This window comes from Ambystoma mexicanum, chromosome 3p, assembly GCF_040938575.1.
Source record: "Ambystoma mexicanum isolate Mex_15411 chromosome 3p, UKY_AmexF1_1, whole genome shotgun sequence".
Classification (NCBI taxonomy): Eukaryota; Metazoa; Chordata; class Amphibia; order Caudata; family Ambystomatidae; genus Ambystoma; species Ambystoma mexicanum.
The window spans coordinates 1,056,719,060-1,056,740,458 of NC_090925.1; the positions used below are offsets into that span (position 1 = coordinate 1,056,719,060).

Sequence of the window (21,399 nt, forward strand, 5' to 3'; positions counted from 1 at the left end):
TAAGTATTAACCCTTTGCAGAACTCTATGTAAGATAGTTTGTACTGGGTCTGTGAGTTTTAAAAAGGACTAATAAAGTCAATGGCAACTTTACATGTTCTGGGAGACAGTTGTCCGTCCCAGAAAATGGAGTCTGAGTTGGGAAGCCTAAAAAAACAACCGTGTCTCATTGCACTGAAGGTGCTGTGTAACACACAGTAAAAAGATGATGCCTATGGAGTAGGTGAGGCTCCCTCCAGTCTATGAACACAAGAAAAATGTTAAACACACAGAAAAATACATGTAAGCGTGTGGAAAAAAGGCTCGCACTCTTACCAGGTGAAAAAAATAAACCCCAGAAATCCAGCAAAGCTGATGAGGGACTCGGTAGATAAGGGAAATTCCCTAACATTGACCAGTAGCTGAAACCGCAAAGTGCTGCTGATCTGGAGTAATCCCATTGCTGCCACCGACCTTCAATCCATAGAGCAGGAGTCCCCAGACGTCCTCCCTCTTGTCCCCATGAGTGAAGCATAGGAACACAGGATCTGCAGGACTACAACAGGAACAGAAGCCAGCTGGACCCTTTTCTTCAGACCTAAAGTACTGTCTAACTAGAGGTACTACCTCTTGTGTGTAGCTTGCTTGCTCTCCATGGAGAATTGCATTGGCTGCCTCCATCTTTGCTTTTCACAAGCCTTTGAGCTTGTGGCCCAACAGTGATTCTTTGCTACAAACTCTCTATATAACTTTGTGCAAGACTTTTGTGCGATCTTCAGGAAGTGCCTCAGCTCCCCAAGACTTTGTTCAATTGACATTGGCTGTCCTGGCTCCCTGCAGACTCTTACCCTCTGACTTTGTGTTTATCTGTCCCTTCAAAAAGACATACAGAAATTACGTGTATAGCTGGGAAAGGCTTCACCTATATTTCATAGGGGATTATAAAGTACTTGCCCGTTCAGAAAACTTATTTCCCTTTGTTTCCTTCCCTAACCTTTCCCTTTTTCCATAACCTCCAGTATTGCATTAAGTGTTAAAGTGATATATCAATGTCCACAGTGTCCTAGCTATTGAAGTCACCTCAGGGTATATGAAGTAAGTCTGTGTGACATCCCAAAAGGGTATATACGTAACTGAAACTGAAGGAGTGTATTTTTTAAGTGCATTTCATTGTTGTATTTGTCCTTTCTAATGTGAATCTCTGTTGCACCTCTACAGCTCACATTGACCCCTCTTGAGATAAGCCTGGCTGCTCAGACACTCTACGAACTTGTGTAGAACAGGCCTATACCAAAGGTTGGTTTCCCTATTGCCAAGAGGACAAGGGTGGTGTAGTCTCCCACAGGGTTACTACATACAGTCTTTCCTAACACCACCTTTTACAAGGAAAAAGTTAAGATAAAACCATCATTTTTACCCAAAATTGTATCAGACTTCCATCCGACACAGAAAATGGTGCTTCTGGCTTTCTATCCTCCACCTCTTCCTAGCAAGGAAGAGGAAAGATTCCATAGACACGATCCTAGCTTCTAAATATCTAGGACGGCAAAGTTGAGACAACATGATCAACTTTTTATTTGCTATATAGGGCACAAGCTTGGTATGCCAGTCACTAAACACTCTAGTCAGATGGATTATACTAACTATTTCGGAGTGCTACAAGTTAGCTGGGTTTGAGGGCTCATTCCACTAAGGGCATGGCAACTTCCTCTGCCCTTCAAAGGGGAGTCCCACTAAAGGATATCTGCGAGGCAGCTACATATGGTCCACCTTCCACACATTCACAAACCATTACTGTTTAGACACTTTTAAAATGAAGGACAATTTGGAAAGGCAGTACTATGCTCCCTTCTGGACAAACAATAGCTCTAAATTCTTACTCCCTCCTCCAAAACAACTTAGCCTCCCATAGTGGTATTATCAAAGACAAGGAATACGTGGGAGGACACAATCCATTCTAAGAACTAGTTACTTAGCCCTGGTAACGTTCTTTCGACTGGATGTTCCTCCCACATATTAATCGCCCTCCCAACCTTCCCCACTGTAGAATTTACGAGCTCTGGACTTGCTGTTTTTAAGTCTGATCATTTGAAGACACTAATCAAGGCCTATAATTCTTCATATGGTGGCAAAAAAACAGAACTGTAGCCAACGGGCGCTACGTGTGGCATATGTACTCAACGATTACGTAGGCCAAGGTTGTATACCACTGTAAAGCGCTCTGTTGCTTCTTGAAGCTATAGCCGCCCTCCATAAATACATAAATAATAGTAATACAAATTGTGTTCACTGTTCCTGGGAATGACTCCCTTCCCCAGGTCCTTTCCACATGCAATACATTTAAAAATCCTAAGGGCATTAATCTTCCTTTGGATTCTCATTTCAAAGTTACACAGTTCGGGTGCGGCTCCCAGACTCGCAAATGCCTGGTATACTCTTCTGCCAGGACTTTATGCAACACAACTCTTTATCGGTGCTGATCCCTGATTCTCTCATGCTTTCTTTATCAGGTTGGTCAGCGTCCCTTTGCTTGGCAATTTGTTAGTCTTTTACTTCAAATGGCTTCCCCGACCACTGAAATAGCCTCTTTAGGCTTTCCTGGGATGCAGGCACTTCCTGTGTAGTGACCCTGCGTCCCAGCTCTTTCCACTTGGCGCACCGGTTTGATGTTGTTCCGGCGTACCTCACGCTGCCCGGTTACTGCTGCTTGCGGGCATTTCAGGGGAGCGTCTCGTTTCTGCTTGTATTCCTGGTTGGTCGGCAGTGTCCTCAGACAGCCACGTGCTGTCTCCAACCTCACCCTGGCAGACCTCTGGTTCGTCGGTGCTCGGGAGAACAGCATTTCACACAGGGCTCCAAGCTTCTGTAGCTCTGTGCTTGCTTCCCGCTGTCTGTCCGGTCTTCTCTGCAGCCCAGCCTTCTTCGAGTCTTCTGTCACTCCTTCCAGCAACTAGATTGTGTTGTTGATTTTCACGCTTTGCGGGTCTTCATCGCTCCGTCCCTCTTCTTCATCCCAGTAGTGTGCATTGGGTTTGGTTACATGTAGAGAAACCTGTGGATGACTGAGGGGATCTCCCAATACCATAAGGACCCATTGTAATGCTCTGTCCCAGTTTGCTTCTGATGGTTCAGTGACTTTTTTTAACATCTGCTTAATGGTCTTATTATACCTTTCTACAAGGCCATCCATTTGCGGATGATAAACCGACATTCGAAGTTGCTTTATCTTTAATTGTTGGCATACTTTTTGCAAGACCCCCGAGACAATATTTCTTCCCTGGTCTGTGATTATTTTGGCTGGTAAACCTACCCGGGCAAAGAAAGGTACCAAGAGGTTACATACATTAGTCGCACTGGTACCCCTCATGGGGAAGGCTTCAGGGTATCTGGTGGCATAGTCCACAATGACCAGGATGTACTGATGGCCGTGACTGTTAGGTTCCAGTGGACCCACGATATCCATGCCAATTATGAAAAAGGGTTCTTTTATCAGAGGCATTGGTTGTAACAGAGCCTTAGGGGGTATACGGGGATTTGTCTGCTGACATACCCCACACTCTTCACAGTATCGACCCACATCTCGATCCACCCCTGACCAATAAAATCTTTTAAGCACTTTCTCGTGGGTTTTTTCCCTGTCCAAATGACCACCAGTGGTGTTGTGTACTAGTTTTATCACGGTCGTTCTGAAACTTAGGGGTACTAACAATTGTTCTACCTCTGCTGTTGTTTGACCCTTTGTCACTCGATACAGAAGACCCTTTGATGATTGACCCTTTGTCACTCGATACAGAAGACCCTTTGATTTGAACCATGGATAGGTTGATCCTTTATCGGGAGAAACAATGGAATGTTCCATGCCGTTTTCAGGGTAGGGTCCATCCCTAGTTCACTGCGATATGTAGGGTGCTTGGCCTCTGGTAACCAGTCTATCATCCCTTTTAAATTTGTTCCCTTCAGTCCACTCCCTTTTTCCTCTTCTGACTTCACTCCTGCTTTTCTTGTGTGATTTTAGGGGTGTACCCCCTAAGTCTCTCTGGGAGAATGGGGCGGTTTGTAGCCATTCAGTCTCTTTTACACACTCTTGGAATGATGGCAGATCTGTCTCTAATAACACTGGGGTTGGTAAGTGAGGCATGATGGCTACCTTCATCTTAGATTCAACCCCTTTAACCTCTATGGTAACTTCCTTTGAGGGGTATGTCTTAGTATCACCATGTACACATTTGATGGGTATCGGAGCCATCGTCCCACCCCCATTTCCACTTCCGGTCTGACTGCGTCTGTTCATTTCCGGTATCAAGCAGGGCTTGGCGTCCCGTTCTCTCTCACGTCTAGGAAGTGCGGGTCTCTGCTTCGCCTAAATTCTTTTCCTAGAATGTATCCAATTTCCATTGGTTCAGCTGTTTTAGATTTCCTGGGGCAAAACCTTGCGATATGTCCCCAGTCCCCACAATCGAAACACTGCGGCTGTCTGCATATGCTTGGCCAGGTTGCAGTCCATGGTTCTATCCGTGGGGGCCTGGTTTCCCCTGATCCCGGTCCCTTCATGATATTTGTTCTTGGTAACTCGGTGGTCATTCCCCGGATAGAACCCGCCTTCTGGAAGGCGGAAGCGATGTCACTGGCTTCTGCCAACGTGGGTCGATGGTGCCGACTTACCCACCTTTGCATAGGTGGGGGTAGAGCCTCAGTAAACTGCTCCAGTTTTATTTTATCCACCACATCTTGAACACTACTATTAGCTGGTTTCAACCACTTGTCCATTATATCCTGGATGCGATAGTACATTTGTCGGGGATGTTTCCCCGGGCTTTAGCTTGGTCTCTCCGAGTCTGATTCTGTAAGCTTCCTCGTCCATTCCCATACGTTCTAGTATGGTCCTTTTAATATCTGCATACGCGGTATCTCCAGCTGGTTTAGCCGCCTGATAAGCCCCCTGCATGGTGCCTGTTAGTAAAGGGGCTATGAAGTGGCCCCATTTCTCCACTGGCCACTGGGCGTTTCGGGCTACCCTTTCAAAATTGGTTAAAAAAATAGTACGGATCCTCCCCGGGTTGGAACTTCTGTAGGACTGCAGTTGGAGCCATAGGGTTTCCTTTACTTACCACAGCCTCAGTCACCTTCAAAGCATCTTGACTGGCGGCCTGCAATTGTAAGGCCTGCTGCAGTGTTTGGCAATCAATCTGGGCCTGGTGAGATTGCATTTGGATTGCTTGTTGAAGTTGCTGTTGTCCTTCAGCCAGTGCTTTTATTATGGCCTCCATTTCCGTGCTGCCTTATCCCACCGCTGCCACCAAATTTGTAAGGATGAGGCAGGAGGGCCGTGGTTTGGAAAATTAAACAGCCTTTTATTCAGGTGTACAAAGAAAAAAAGAAAATAACTTCAATTCAGTCTTCTGCTCCTTCCTTGGTAGGGATGAACCTGTTGTCTTAGGTTAATCCTCATATGCCCAGAGCATCTGCGGTGTGGCTCTCTCTCTCAGCATAGATGTTCTGAAAGAAACCAGATGAAACACACCCAGTCCACTGTTAGTTTCTTCCTTAAATAGGGGACAGAGGGCTTTTGACCAATCAGGATGGGCTTGGTGGTTAAGTCTATAACTTTTCCCATAAGCCCCGCCCCCTTCCCCTCGGTACGAAGGTTGCCAAGATGTCTCACAATAATAATAATAATTTGGCATTTATATAGCGCTACGAACCCTCAGGTATCTGAGCGCTGCTTATTACCCACGGTGTGTGTGGTGCTCATTTATCGAAGGATGAAAGGCTGAGTTTGGGCCTGCCGGGATTCGAACCTGCGTTAGCAGGCTCTGCACGGGTGTCAAAATGAGCGCTCTACTCGCTGTGCCACTTGACCGGCTCATCCCCGTTCCGGTTACTTTCCCCTTCCATGGGTTCCTGCCGACCTGACTATCAGGTGAGTTTAGTGTTTGTATGCATGAGCGGGGAGCGGGTATTATCAAGTCCGAGTCGCTTTTGTCTTGCTCAGCGTCCGTTCCTGTTTGTTCGTTACTGTAAATGAAGGAACGCCAGAGACGCCGTTCATTTCCCTCGTGGTTTTGTTTTTCCGTTTCTGCCTCCGCAACCCCCTCCCATCTGTGCTCGAGCTTAAACTTCGTGAGCTCCGTTTATGTTTCCCCCTTCTCTTTGCGGCCGGGTTTTATTCAGCCCCAGCAGGGGTTCCATTTAGAAGCCGTCCTGCCTCGCGGCCGGCATTTGATTCAGCCCCGGCAGGGGTCCCATGTAGATGCCGTCCCGCCTCCACATCCACATGTTCACACACAGATTTTGTGAATGATTTGGGTATCTGCGTAGTTGAAGCAAGTGAAGTCCTGTCTTTTGATGAGGTTGATTAGTGGTTTCATGCAAATGTTGTATAGTAGCAGGGATAAAGGGGGGCCTTGTGGTACTCCACAGGCGGTATCACGCTGTGCGGATTTGAATGGATGTATCAAGACTGTTTGTTCTTTCAGGCAAGAAAACTATAATCCAGAGCAGCACTATGTTGACGATCCCATTTCTCCCAATCTCTTGATGAGGGTGTTGTGGTTGACTGTATCAAATACTGCAGAGCGTTTGAGTAGTATCTGTTCAGAGTTCTTGTTGGAGTCTGCGCAGGTCTTCAGGTCATCCCATATAGAGTAGTGCCGCCTCCGTCCCTCTAATGGGTCGGAAACCTACTTGTGCCTAGTCCAATAGTTGATTATATTTGACGTGCTCCAGTATTTTTTGTAGACCTAGGTCTTCAATATTTGTGCCGATTAAGGAATGTTTGAGATTGGTTTGTAGTTTGAGATGTCTTCCACATTGCCCGTTGTATCCTTGAGCGGCTTGATGTAGGCAAATTTGAACACTTGCGATAGTCTTCCCCGTTGAATGAGATAGGTTGAAGACATTTAGGTAGCATTCCAATGGTCTGCCCTCAGTAAGGATTGATGTTTAGATCTCTGATGGACAGGGGGTCCATTGGCGAGCCTGCCTTGTTGGTTTTATTTTTTTCACTACGCCGAGTAGTTTTGGCGAGGCTGTTTGTTCCGTTTCATGGTGAAAGAACAGGTGCAGCAGAGGTGACTAGTTCATGGTTCGACTAAATTGCTGGGAGCTATTATGTTTCTTGCCACTGTTATTTCCCCTGTTCCCTTCCCATTTGGCCTTGATGTGATATGAGAAGTCATTTATAACGCATCCCTGGCCCCAGAGGCATAGATGGAGCAGTTACAGAAACAAATTGGGTTCCTCCATCCCTAAACTCAAAGGGGAATTTTGTGTTTTCCTGTTGGAGGTGCTACAGATCCAGTGCAAAAAAAACAGGTGTGGACACCACATTTCTGGCAGAGTGGTGAAGAGTGGCAGTCTTGCTACTCAGCGTTGCAGTCTGTTTCCCGTGTCTACAGCGCCTGGAGGCGTGTCTCTAACCCAGCCTCAGCCTCACCATAAAATACCATCTCCTCCGCAGAGTGGCAGTCTTGGCTGTCATGGCTGCCAAGACTGCTGACTCTGCTAAACTCGCCGAACTTGAGAAGCCGTTTGCTGCACAGCGTGCACCCTCGCGCCCATCTCAACAGTTCCCAACTTGGCAACTGTCTCCCTGAAAAGGACCGTCCATCCCACCTTCCTAAAGGTTCAGAGGTGTTCGTAGCCCGAAGACCTAAAGAGATCCAAGGTCCAACGGAAGAAGGGCCAATAGAAGAAGACGCCTTACCTCTGCCTGCGAGTGACTTTGAGGGCCCGGGAAGAGGCCCACCGACCCCTGCGATGTCCCCGCTCTCCGCAGCGCCGCTGACGAGACCCCTGTTGGTTCCCTCGTCCTCGCTCTGGCTCCTGACTTCCTCCGGAGGGAGGGCCAAGAGCCGTGAGCAAAGGGGGAGGGGCACGGGTCATCCTGAGGCAGGATGCCTCCCGCGGGACGCTTTGGGAGCAGCGAGGAGCGGTACAAGGGAGGATACCGGCCCAACCAGGTCAAGGAAGGATCAAGAACTCCCAAGCGAGATTACCCCCTTCTCTCTCAGCCCGACAGCAGCTCCATGCATACAACCACTCCCTCCTCCAAACATGAAAGCCACGTCAGCGATTTTGCCAGGAGCAACGCTAAACCAAGGGGTTCCAATGGTCCAGAAAACAGGATCAAGACTACAGCAATCATTCACATTCATTCAAGCCAAACTGAGCCTACAGTATCAGTATCATCTCGAAAGACTTTGCTGCCTCATATTCACAAATGCCCACAAATTCGCCTCTGTTTTATGAGGCTGATCCTCTGCCTTCGCCCCAGTTAGTGGACATCACAAACACCACAAACTCCCAAACCACCCAAAAAAAAGAAGCGCCACTGGAGCCAGACCATCTCGCCCAGAAAGGGCAATAAGCGCCGACAACAACCAAAAGAAAACGAAGACCAAGCACCAAAAAATGAAAATGCCAGCCCTCCAGCCGCTCACCAATACCAAAAACACTGGGGCCACGTCAACAAAAAAAACTTGGATGCCGGCAAAACATCAGCAGCTAGTCTGGTAACTGACTTCTTTAATGCTTTTGCCCCACAAGCTCTGGGTGTTCAGGAGGACCTTACAGATGCCAAAATATTAGAGGCAATTAAGTCTTGCCGACCGCCTAAAAAAACTAGAAAAATTGACTCGGCCAGTGGACCTATGAAAGGCAAAATTCACAACAGGAAGCAAGATCTGCACGAGCTTTAACCCTCACCACCGGAGTTGGGCCCTCCTGACCATGACATACTCCCCCGGCCACAAGTCAACAAGCTACCATTGGCCTGCGGTACACAGACCTCTCCTCTATCGAGCCCAGCTGCTAAGCAACGTCCAAACCAAGGGGAGCAGCCATCGGCCCCCACATCACCCTCAAAAGAACCACCCCGAAATGGGGGAGAACCCTTCAGCGCACAGCTACACCACACGCAAACCTGGCACTGCCTTTAGCCAACCCTGCGCAACTCAATCTTCAAACCTCAAAAAAGGTTGCAGACATAGGTACTGCACCTTTGGAGACGCCCCAGTCAAATAATCCCGATATAAGGCAAAAGCACAGGAGTAAAAAGCTGGCAAGAGGCACCAGAGACACCCCAAACAGCAAACAAAGCCAGTCCCGGTGCGACTCTATAGATTTTCTCAACAACTCCTCAGCTAGAAAGCTGCCACCAAATGAGATCAGTGTAAACAACTCGATCCATAAAAACCCTCCAGGAGCTCCCAACGACTCACTTGCAAAAAAAAAGCTACACATCCTTTCCATCATGTCCGCGGTCACAATCGCCCTGGACCCGTTTATAAAGTTATACGAATCAATCAACGACAACTTGAAAGACCACACTACTATATAGGTGATGATGCATACTAAACTGATCTTCCTAGGCTATATCACCGCCTTGGATAAGCGTATAAAAATGAACACAATCCTAAACGAACAACCCAATTCCGCAGTGCCCCGAGACCAAGAGATGGCCCTTCACCGCCCAAAAATTCAAGCACCACACCAATGAAGGTCTTACCAGTAGGCATCTAGCCCACCGCTGAAGTCAGCAACCTCGAGCAAAGTGACGTAATTCATATCGGCGAGGATACGCCACCCAGAAGCCACCAAAATCAACTAAAATGCAATGACAAAGACCAAGCCTACTCGATATTTATCCTCACCAATTGACGAGCAGGCCGAAAGCATCGATCAAGCGGTTAATGCTCCAACGACGTCTCACTCAAAGAAAAGCACAATTTAAAAAAAAAAGCGAAGTTCATCTCTGCATCGAGGCACCACCCTTGTCCTGCCGATCGCCAAAACAAAAGGCAATCAACAATCTCCAAGAACAAAAGATTTTTTAGCTGATGACCAATTAATGAACTTCAGCCAACATCTCTAACGATTCGGCAATCAGCTCACCCACCAGAAATCAGGCCGATCTCAAAGTCCAAGCCCCCCTTTTCGTACACTGGAAGAACGAAGGAAAAACCTGCATCGCCCTTTGAAAAGAAAACCATCTAACAATGGCTTACGGAAAGCATTGTTTTCTTCAAGGACAAACTCCCTCTCTCCAATTTGCAGGCGCTCTGAATCCGGATACTCGTTCAAATACACAGGGGCAGAAAACTCAGTAAAGACTTTGCACCGCGGGACCATAAGCAGACATTTCCAAAAGAAAATCTAGCCCCAGAAAAAACAAACCATCAAACTGTCAACTACAAATCCAGAACCGAAAGCTATAATGACCGGCCAAAGCCCACAGAAAAGCCTGCCTGGACTTTAAAATTAGAACAATGTGCCGAAAACCGCGATGAAATCATCCTCAATAGAAGGAGTCCTAACTCTGTTTGGTTTAATCCCCGCCCTTACATCAAATTGGACGACCTGAGGATCGTGGACCCTTACCACTCCAACCGAAGATCTAAGACCTACCTGCACATCTCGTCAAAGAGGACCCAAATCTGAATATCCGGAGAGGTGGACAAACTACTAAAACTGGGCTACATAGTGACAGAAAAAATTCCAACTTCCATTGGTCGTAGGGAAACACTGGTCAATGCTTGCGCGCAGCCCTCAGGGTCAGATACCGCCTGGAGCAAGCCTGAGGAGCACTCACAAAGGAGGTCCAACATAACACCCAAAAAAGAGAAAGACGTCCACCTACAACATGACAAAAGAGGAAACAAAACACCCTCTTCAGCCAATTCGAAAACCAAATTTGACTCTGCTCAAACCCAAAGAAGGAGCGCAAGAGGCCCAACAAACGAAAAAAACATTGACTCAAAACTTAACTCAAACGCACGCAAAACAACCAAAAAGGCCTCACCTAAAGTCAGTAACACAAACGCTGTGCAATGACAACACAGAGGAAAAAAGATCGCTGGGAAAATCGCGACTAAAAGAAAACCTTTAAGGTATTTGGTCCTGGCTCCCAAAAGCCCTGCCCAAAAACCACAGAAAATAGCAATCCGCAGGTCAGCAGACCAGCGACGTCCAGCCAGCCGACCACAGCTCAAACTCACTAAAACTTTGTTTTTGCAACACCGGAGGACACCTCAATTTGACCACTCCGGGCGACGCAGAGCTAGCAACTTATGATGTGATTTGCCTACAAGAAACTTGGCTAGTAGACAAACCCGTTTTGGACGGTTACGACCTGGTTCTGGTGCCTGCAAAAAAAGGCCTGTTAGGCCGTCCCTCTTCTGGCCTTGTTACGGCATGCAGAAATGGAATGGGCGTGAAAATAAAATACATTTTGCAGACAACCCCATCAATCCTGCTAGTCCTCTTAGACTGGGAAGGCTCGCCAAATGTTCAAAACACAGAAATGGCACTCTAAAAACCTATTGGAACCCGGCAACCACAGACTCAAAAACCTATACATCCATGACGGAAAAAGCGATTGATGAGATAGTCAACGCGCCAGGTGTCTTACCTCATAATTTGCGGAGACCTTAACGCGACATGTCAAAAGTCTTGCACAGCAGCCAGCAAAACCAACGGCAGCCGTCCCGAGAGGAAAGCTTTGGTCCAAGCTAATATCCTCTAGACGTATGTTAAATCTTGATTCATCTTCAAGGAAAGACCGTCCACCAACATGGGAGCAGGGACCTTTGCGAGCAACAATAGATTACATCTACGCATCTCGCCCTTTCCTGGAAATAACAGCTTTTGAGGTTCTGAAGACTGCAGATAGCGACCACAACCAGTTAGCAACAACCTGGTCGAACTCCCTTATTATTCCTAACCACGAGTCTCTTGGAGTACAAGTAAACAACCAGGGAAACCGACTCAAACTTATGGCAGCTGCAGTTAAAAAACAGACATAAAGATACTCCGAAAGAGGTTGCTTGGAACCAACCGCCGAACTAGACTACGTGCCCCTTCTTGTGCCGTTCATTATGAAAAAGAAAACAAACTCCAACTCCTCTCACAAACACATATACAATGCTCAACTGGCTACAAAAAGACGAGAACTGTGCAAAATCAAATGAAAATTGAAGCAAATTCCTTCCTGTCAAATGGAAGCAAAAATCCCAGCTGCCACCAGATTTTATCAGAACTGGGTAAAAATCCATTGTTTCCAGGTCTACCAGCAAGACTCAGAAAACATGCTGAAGGCAATTTGTGGCAAAAAAGCCAGCTAATTTTGGTCGCTTCTAAAAACCACAACACCATCAAGAAAAAACTTGATCCTTAACTCCATGGGCGAGCAGAAATGGATCGACCACTTTACATCCCTTTTTTAAACCTTCCTCAAAGCCGGAAATCAAACCAACTGACAAACTCCTCGAGATGGCTTTCCCTCGACGACCAGGAAGAAATCTTCGAGCACCTAAAAAAACTCACTCTCGAGCAGCTGGCCCGGACGGGATATCCAACATGGGCCTTAAAAACAACCCCATTGGGGTCAACCTGGACTGGGGTCAACCTGGACTGGTCGCAAGGACCACCTCAAGCTGGGGGAGGGGAGTTACAAATGTTACTGTTTTGTTTAATAAATGCCAATAAAAACTTAATGAAAAAAAAAACATTGAATGGACCAATCTAAAGAAATTCTTTGTTAGATGCCCACAATTAAATTCCATGCCACCAATGGACTAAGGCAACTATTGTCCCTATCTACAAGAAGGGGGACATCGGCGATCCCTCAAACTTTCGCCCAATAGCTCTCCTAGACTGCATTGGAAAAGTCTTTGGTGCCTTACTGCTGAAAAGATTTCAAGCCTGGGCCAAAATAGCTCCATGTCATGACAGGTACCAAAAAGGATTCAAGAAAAATGTAGGTACGACCGCCAACATCTTAACCATCAGTACCTAAGGCCTTAGAGGGGAAACCAAGAATATTTGTGGCCTTTATAGACCTCTCTCAAGCGTTCGACCTAGTGGATAGGTTGAGTCTCTGGTCAAATCTCGAAGGGTGGAAATGCCCTAAGGAGATCTCCTGCCTATAAAAGCTCTACACACAGACGCCACACTCAGTGTGTCTAACCCACCAAGGACACCTTTCCGCAGAAATCCCTACTGGAAGAGGGGTGAAACAGGGATGCCCTCTTGCACCTGCGTTGTTTCTGGCATACATGGGCGACTTTGGTGAAACCGAAGACCTCACCAGAACCTTTCCTCCAAAACTGGCCAACGCACAAATTAGTCGACTCATGTACGCCGACGACCTCATCCTTTTTGACCAGACCCAGATAGGGCTTCAGAGACAGTTAACAAACCTACATCACTACAATGCAGAAAACAAACTACAAATCAACAAAGAAAAAACAAAATTACTGGTCCTGGAGTCCGCCCCAAAAAGATCCGAAAAATACTAATGGTACCTAGAAGACACAGAGATAGAAAAAATAAGAGTTCAAATATATCGACAGCTCTAAGCAAGAAAGCGCAATGGAAGCAACCCTGAAAACCAAAATAAAAAAGCTGGCAGCTCAAGGCAAAGCAATAGACTTGAAATTCGGCAAATTTTCGACCATTCCAGCAATCGAATTTTACAAGAAGAAAGTGGTGCCTTCCATCACACATGGGGCAGAAGCGATAACCTTGATACCAAAAAAAGTTTGGCCAAGGCTTGAAGGCCATTTCTGGAGGACAGTCTTGTCCTTAACCAAATCATCCTCGATGCCCGCAATAAGGCGCAAACTCGGCCTCCTGTCCTTATTGGGCACAATAAACATCAACTCGGTCCTTCTCTACCGCAAATGTATCATTCAAAGTGGTCAAGAAATGTATACATTGGTAGGGCGAAGAAATGCAAGCAGACACAGTCAAAATGCTAACCAGTTGGAAGAAGGATAACACATTGGAAGAAGGATAACACATCTCTTTTGAGATCAGTCGCTTGCACGGAAGACTACCTAATTACAAATCAGGTCAGAGTGACCCAGAAACTGAAAAACCTCGACTGGTCGTTAACCCAAGAGGAAGCAGCCTCAAGCAAACTTTTAGCACGCCTACCACAAACATCATGCAAAGTCAATGAACTCCAGAGAAGCATAAAAAAATTCCAAGTAGACCAGCTCGGAATTACCTTCTAAGGGCAAGAATGAACCTACTCGAAACCAACAAAATTCACCAAATACGAGGCATCTCGGACACAAGTGAGTGTCGCCTCAGTGGCGCAGCAACGAAACGATCCGCCACTTGCTCTTATCCTGCCCGAAAAACCATTCGATAAGAACAGCCTACCTTGACCACTTTCGGATTGACGGTCAGTTTGACGATGGTCAGTGGTGGCACAGAATGATCGTAGGTGATAGAACAACCTGGCAAATAGCACTAGTGAAGATCCTCCAAGAAAACATGAAAATGTTGGGCTGACGCCCCACGTACCTTCAGAATTAAGAGAAAATCCTCTTAATGGCCACACACTTTGTAAAGTTTCATTTGGAACACACACAAATAAAAATAAAAATGTATAATGCACCTGTACACAAGTGTTTCTTGTGGCGCTTTGAAACACAATTCTGTTGTTTAAAGCCCCTTATAATTGATCAATAAAATAAATTAAATATTTTGTTCTACTTTTGTATACACTAGGAGAGAGCCTGGCTAACTTGATATGAACCCCGCTACCAGGAGCTATTTTGACTCCTCTGTCCCACACAAATGTATTCCTGTTTTTTTTAAAGTTTTTGAATGTGTATATAAAATATGTACGAATGTGTACATATGCTAAGACACATCTAGAAGACATTTAATGTATGATAGACAAAAAATAGTTTTGATCCTTTATGGAAATTAAATTTGTTGTATGCCATCTACTAGCTCCTGGTTCCCCATACCTGGCTCCTGCCTACCGGTTGATGCCTGAAACCCAGGAGCTGCTTTTAGCTCCAACTCATCAAATCTTAATTTCTATCCCTTTAGTGGGGGGGTTAGAGGGGTGCAGGTCTTTACACCCAATCAAAAGCTCTCAGTGACTGCCTCTTTTGGAGAATCGTTTCCCCACCCATCTTGTAGGGAAGGCTTATCGATCCAGTTTGAAAGAAAGGAGAGCAAGGACTAAAAGAACCAAAATCAGCATGAAAGTAAATTTTCCTAATTCCTGTACTTCAGATCGGGTTGATAGCAAGGTTGCTATGCACTTAAAGCATTTATTCTGGGTTTGGCCTATTCCAGTTGAATGCATGACATTGGCCAAGTCCCTGGGCTCTGGCCAAAATATTTACAATGGTATTCTTTAAGCCTTCGAATAACAACTCTTCTAACGAGTGTGATTAAACACAGTGATTTATTTGGCTCTACATATTTCTATGTCATGTGCCAACACGTGTTTCACTGTCAACTGGCTTTTTCAAGGCTGTGTGGTAGCTGTGGCTCATGTTGCAGTGTTCCTGCATACTCCACAATTACTACGTAACCAATTGGTTAATGGTCCAGTCTGGCCCATCGTTTGTTAAATTAAAAGTAGAAGGAATGGTTTGAGACCCCTCACATTCCCGCAACAATAATAAACGTGTTACAACACCTAAACCAAGATGTCGGACGCATTATTGGAGAGAATACACTCTCAATCTCATTGCAGTACACGGCGCTAATATGAAAGGTCTCGAACCCCTCCTTCCAATTTCATCCAAGGACCGGACGCAGCAGGGTACGCAACAAACTCGCAAGCGCGTAGTCCAGTGTTTCTAGTCCTCCCAACAATCATTTCACTTAAATTAAAAGTAGTTTCAAGGTCCGTCGTGTAGTTTGTGCAGGTCGAATCGGTTGCTCCTAATGTTCCCGGTGCATGCCACCTATTCCATTTGTGTGGGTCATTACATTCATTTAATAGCTGAAATTGATTGCATTCCTGACTGGCCTTCTTGTAGCAGAACATCGGCCCCTTTTTTGTTCCTCTTCCCAAAACAGTTATTCAGCTGTGTATTTTATATGATTTTTTTTTCGGCAGTTTTTAAAAACTTTGAATGCAACCTCATGATCAAAAATGGACAAAACGCCAAAGAAGCATTTTTGATCCACCTCGAATGCAACTTTTACTTGCTTGCTGAGATCTGGTAAAGATCCTTTTTCATTTCCTCTTTGTGTAGATGCTGCCCTAAAACGTGTTAGTCGTTCTCCCATCGCACAGCTTCCTTCTCCTACCCCGGTACAATGGGGAAACGGTTGGCTCACTGAAGCACGGAGTCTTCCCAGCTGGGTCCTCCTCGCCCTTTACCATCCTATTCCCCCCCTTCCAGGCGCATCTTCATCATCTAGACTCCTGCCCACGCCTCCCTCCCCCCACCCCTAATTTTGAGGCACTTCCGCCCGCTGTAGCATTCCATTCACATCTGATCCCTTTGTTATAGAACACGTTACTGCTGCCAGCCATAATTTCCCCTCCTACTTCGAAGCCCCACTGTTTTAACGTTTCACTCTCGGGCCTCTCCTACTTAAAACGCTTGTCAACTAAATGTTGCCGACTCTAGTAATTTAACACAAGCGGCTGCATTCAGCAGTAACTTCCCAACGATGGGAAGGCATGACACCTCTGGATGGATACCGTCTGAAATTGGTTGAAAATGCCAGTACTTAAATATTGAGGAAAGTTCTCTGAATGCGAATTTGCAGGTATAAGCATTTTCACGGAGTGTGAAAGAGCCTTCAATCTCTTCCGAATATACTATTATTTTAAGTGTGGGCAAATCCATCTTTGCATGGAGGATCATTTTTCCTTGACTCTCATTGCAATAGTTCACTTTCGCCACATAGTAAAAAAGTAAATGTTCCCGAGTGTACAAAGTTATTTTTACACCCTCTCGCACCGCTATTTTTGCAAGTTCACCTGTGCGATCTTCTTTAGCACCAAGTGAACTGTATGGGCTTCTAGACTTTTCGTAAGCTGCTTTAGCTTTCATTGCCCTTCCCGGATCGCCAAAGTCATGTTATCCAAACAAGGCACCCGCGTGTGTGACCGGCATTGGCAAAGGCATCAATTTGAACATTGTCAGATTACCTGGCCATATGATGGCCGTGCCTGGCAAATGCCTACCTAATATGATATGGCATTTATAACGCGCCTATACACAAGTGTTTCAAGGCGCGATGAGGCAAGGAGGGGGTAGGAGGGGACAACAGAGGGAAGACAGACAACGATCTTACTAGGCCAGGTGACATTGATATCGCACGTGCAGGGGAAGGGGAAAAGTGCAGTACATGGGTTTGACAATAAAAATAAATAGAATATAAAGAAAAGCAATAAGTAAAGGTGCGGCCAGCTGGTGACAAGTGCATGGTTAATGTGATGCTTGAAATGCATCTGGAGGGACGGGGCCTTCGTATCCTTGTCCTTTACTGCTTTTTATCGTGTGTTCTGTCGTGTTTTTCACATAGGTGTTCATGTGGGACTCCTGGCGGTGCAGCTCTCTTTTGGTTTTGGTGAACGGACCCATGGGATACCCTTATGGCACCCATGGGTGGGGGTACAACCCTGTGCCCCTAGTGTATGTTTTTGGGCCCCTGTGTGTGGCCCACAGAGCAGGGTACAGGCTGGTGGCAGCTCCGTGCTGAAATGACTGGTGCCCTGAGCGTCCTCCATTTTGGGATGCCCAGGCCGTCTTTGGAATCGGTAGATTCCTGATGGAGACAAAATGTCCCCCATGGCCTCTTGCATTCCATCACCTGTTACCTTGATCTTCCCAAAGTCCCGGGAAGCCCTGACTCTGTCCCTTCCCCCTGACTGGCTGTTGGGTGGAAGTTCCATATATGGTAGTGTGGGGGAAGTGCCGCCCAGACTGGCTGGAGCCTTCCCAATGACCGTATGTTGTGGGTACAACTGTGGGTGGAACCTGGGTGAATGGAGTGTGTGACGAATATGCACTTCTTGTTGTGGATGTCTGGTATCTAGTGTTCGACACAATGACTGAGACAGCCCTGCCCGAATCTGGAATAAATGCAGTGTTTAGTGTTGAATGGTGTGGTACTTGTCCGAATCCACATTCTGTGTTATGAGTGTCTGGATGGAGAAGAATGGCCTGAATGCACCGTTCGCCTGATTGGCTGACAGACTGCTGAATGCCCTTCGTAGTGATTGGATGCTCGAGTGTGACCCAGCGGAATTAATGGGAGATCAACAGTATATCTGGGGACCTCTCACTGCTAGGAATCGTGTTCAGAGCTGAAGTCCAAACTATGAAGAGTATCTGGAGTGAAACTGACGCTTGACCTTGAAGCCCTGCTGGAGGAGAAGAATTGCTGTTGCTCCCCATCAATCTGAAAGCTGCTGTCTCCAAGGACTGACCCAGAGAGGACCTGGTAAAGCGCCCTCTTCCCGAGCTATGAGGGACCATCGTGCACCAGCTGATCTTTGCCAAAGCTCCCTGGTAGACCTTCGACAGGCTGCCGACCCAAGACGGGGACTGCCGCGGAATCCCAAGGAGAAGCGCCCGGACTGTTGTCCGCCACTGTCGACCGCCATCGCCGACCAGAGCCGCCGTGCTCCCGTTTGCCCAAGAACTCTTGATTCAAGGACGCGCTCGTCCGCAACGTCACCCCCTTTATCCCGCTGGAGAAGCCCAGACCGTCGACACGCCGAGGAGTATCCACCGGTGGGTTTCCCGCCACCCAAAGACCACAGGTGCCGACGACTCAATGCCCTTGCTGGGCCGCAGTTCTTCAAACCCTTTGCAGTCCAAAACTATCGGCATCGAGGTGCCCCGCATTCCTCTTCCTTGCAGGATGTTTATGCTTCCCCCGTCAACAAGCACCGCTAGGAAAGGGAGGACACTCAAGAAGGGTTGTCGATTCCCCGACCAGGACCGATAAAACGCCAGGTACTTTGGGGTTGCAGAACTATTGGGAAATCGTTGGTGAACAATATATGGACTGGGCTTGTGATATCTTTTATTCTACAGGTTGCCCAGGTGGGGGGGAATCTCCACACAGGACTGTGTCTCGGTAGGGGCCAGTATTCTGCCCATTGCCTTAACCACCTGCTTTCCTCTTACCTCTATTGCTGGTTTCCTTTACGACTTGATGTGTGTGCCATTTAACCTTACAGTTGATGCACTTTAAAGAGATCTAATAGTAACTGTGGTACCACGTAGAATTGTATATTTGGCATTATAGATAACCGAGTAAAAAAGTGCGTTATCGTGATATTGTGTATAACCTTGAATATTAATTATATAAAGACTGTTTTAACCGATACAGTGTGCGGATATTACTTTGTGGGTGCTTGGGGACTACACTGTACTTAACCAGCTCGCATCACCTCTTGAGAAGCTAGGCCTTGATTGCTTGACCACATACCAATATTGAGAATCTCGGCAGGGGTCCTCTGTGCCTCTCCTCTACCAGATGGAGAGCGGAAGTACAGACCCCCCACCCCCCTTCAGCGTCTTCACAGGTAAGTGCAGAAATCAGGTGTCAAGTGCAGGTAGGGGACTGTAGGGATACAGAAAATTTACCCAGTGCAGGAGTTGCCAGGTGAGGCAGTGCAGGTGTGAACTGGAGGGGACCTGGGCCCGCAATCAGAGGGTAGCCAGGTGACTGGTAAACTTCCAACCAGGAGTTCAGCAGGGGTGAGGAGGAGAGAAAGCCGAAGCAAAGTTGAAGGTTTTGAGGCGCTTCCGGAACCGGAGATGGTTCTCCTCAAGTTTCATGGAGGCAGGGAGGCTGTTCCAGAGGGAGGCCCCAGTCGAAGAAAGAGATCTAGCACCAACTCGTTGCTTGGAGAAACGACTGGCCCTGAGGGAGTTAGAGGCGGATGAGCGAAGAGCTCGAGAAGGAAGATATTTAGGAAGAGAGTTGAAGGTATTGAGGCCCCAGAAGGCCTTGTGGACAATGCAGAGGGTTTTGAACTTGATCCTCGCCGCCACTGGGAGCCAGTGCAGAAATGTCAGTCCTGGAGAGATACGATCCCTGGGCTTGAGGCCAAGGATCTGTCTCGCAGTCCTGTTCTGGATGAGTTGCAGAGGGCAGAGAGTAGAAGCAGGAAGATTTAGAAAGAGGTTGTTGCAGTAGTCCAGCATAAGGAGAACCAGAGCGCTGGAGACAGTGAGCTTCTTTTTTATTTTTTATTTATTTATATTTATATAGCGTGCAAGAAGCCCAGGGGCATTGAGGCGCTGTTACTTGCAATAACTTAGTTACATGGTACAGGCATGAAAGCGATTGTTAACACATTATGAATACTACAAGATATCGTACTGTTACAGATATTGCACTGGGACGTATATTACAACATATATAATAAGTATTCGTGCTGGTGTGTCGGGTATTATGTGAAGAGGGTAGTTTTCAGAGTTTTGCGGAAGGTGGTGAGGGAGGCCTCCCCTCGGATAGTGGGAGGTAGGGCATTCCAGTGAGTTGGCGCGAGATAGGGGAAGCTGGATCCGCCCGCTTTTACTCTTTTTACTAGTGGCACCTCTGGGAGAAAGAGAGGAAAGGAAGAATACCTCTGAGGAGGTGCAGCTGGTAGTGTGACTTCTTGGAGACGTCAGAGATGTGAGGAGAGAAGGAGAGTGTGGAGTCAAAGATGACCCGAGGTTTCTAGCCTCACAGGTGGGAGCATGAAGAGGGCCAAGAGTGACGGGAAAGGAGGGAGCAGTTGTGCCGATGAGGAGAATCTTGGTCTTACTGGCATCAAGGCAGAGCTCATTGGCGGCACACCACTCCTGGATAGCAGACAGTCAGAGATGAGAGAAGGAGAAAAAGTGACAGAAGGGAGCCCGAAAATGAGTTGTCATCCGCGTAGCACTGAAAGTTGGGACAGAGAGCGGCAGTGCGGTGGGCAAGAAGTGCCAGGTATTGGTTTTGTGTGTACCCATACACACAACTAAACAGTTGGCTTGGTCAATTCTTCAGTGGAAGGTACAAAAATATATCAAGTGGCCAAAGGCACACCTGGTTAGATGGTTATCACATCAGTACTGTTTATAGCTGCAATCACACCATTATCTCTTGGCAAACTGCTTAGAAATATCACTAGGTAGCAGGTCATTTTGATGTTGGTGCCTCATGAGCTAGCTCAGAGATCTCAGGAAGATGTGTTGTGCGTGGGGAGGGGCAGATACTGGGTGGTAATGGCCTTGGGGATTAGAATGGCCATGGGCTGTCAATGGGTAAGCAAATAACCAAACACTGCCCACAAACTGGGTCCTTCTTTGCATGTCCTCCCTCTTATCTCTTCTCCAATGCAATCGTTTTGGCATATGGGTAGTTTTAAAGTGCCACATAATAGCCAAAACTAAAAATGCAGCTTTATATTTCTCTACAGGTGCAACGCCATAGAAAGTGATGTACTCTCAAAACTGAAGTCAGAACTATGAATAAATGATTAACTATTTGTTACAGTACAACTTGATGCCAGAATCACTTGATAGCTTTGGCTTTATTTCTAGGAAAAATTCTTCAGAGAATTTCTGTTTGAACAGAGCAGTAGAGTACTCGTAGAGTTACTGTAGGTTTGTATTTTCACCCCCCTACACCCTTAAAGGAGCTGGCTTTATAA

At 46.8% G+C, this 21,399-nt stretch overlaps 1 protein-coding gene across 2 annotated transcripts in view; it reads left to right on the top strand.

Annotated features, from left to right (window-relative positions):
- Positions 1–21,399, top strand: part of CPEB4 (cytoplasmic polyadenylation element binding protein 4) — a 714,680-nt gene that overhangs the window by 441,376 nt on the left and 251,905 nt on the right. The gene's annotated exons all lie outside the window — the stretch shown is intronic.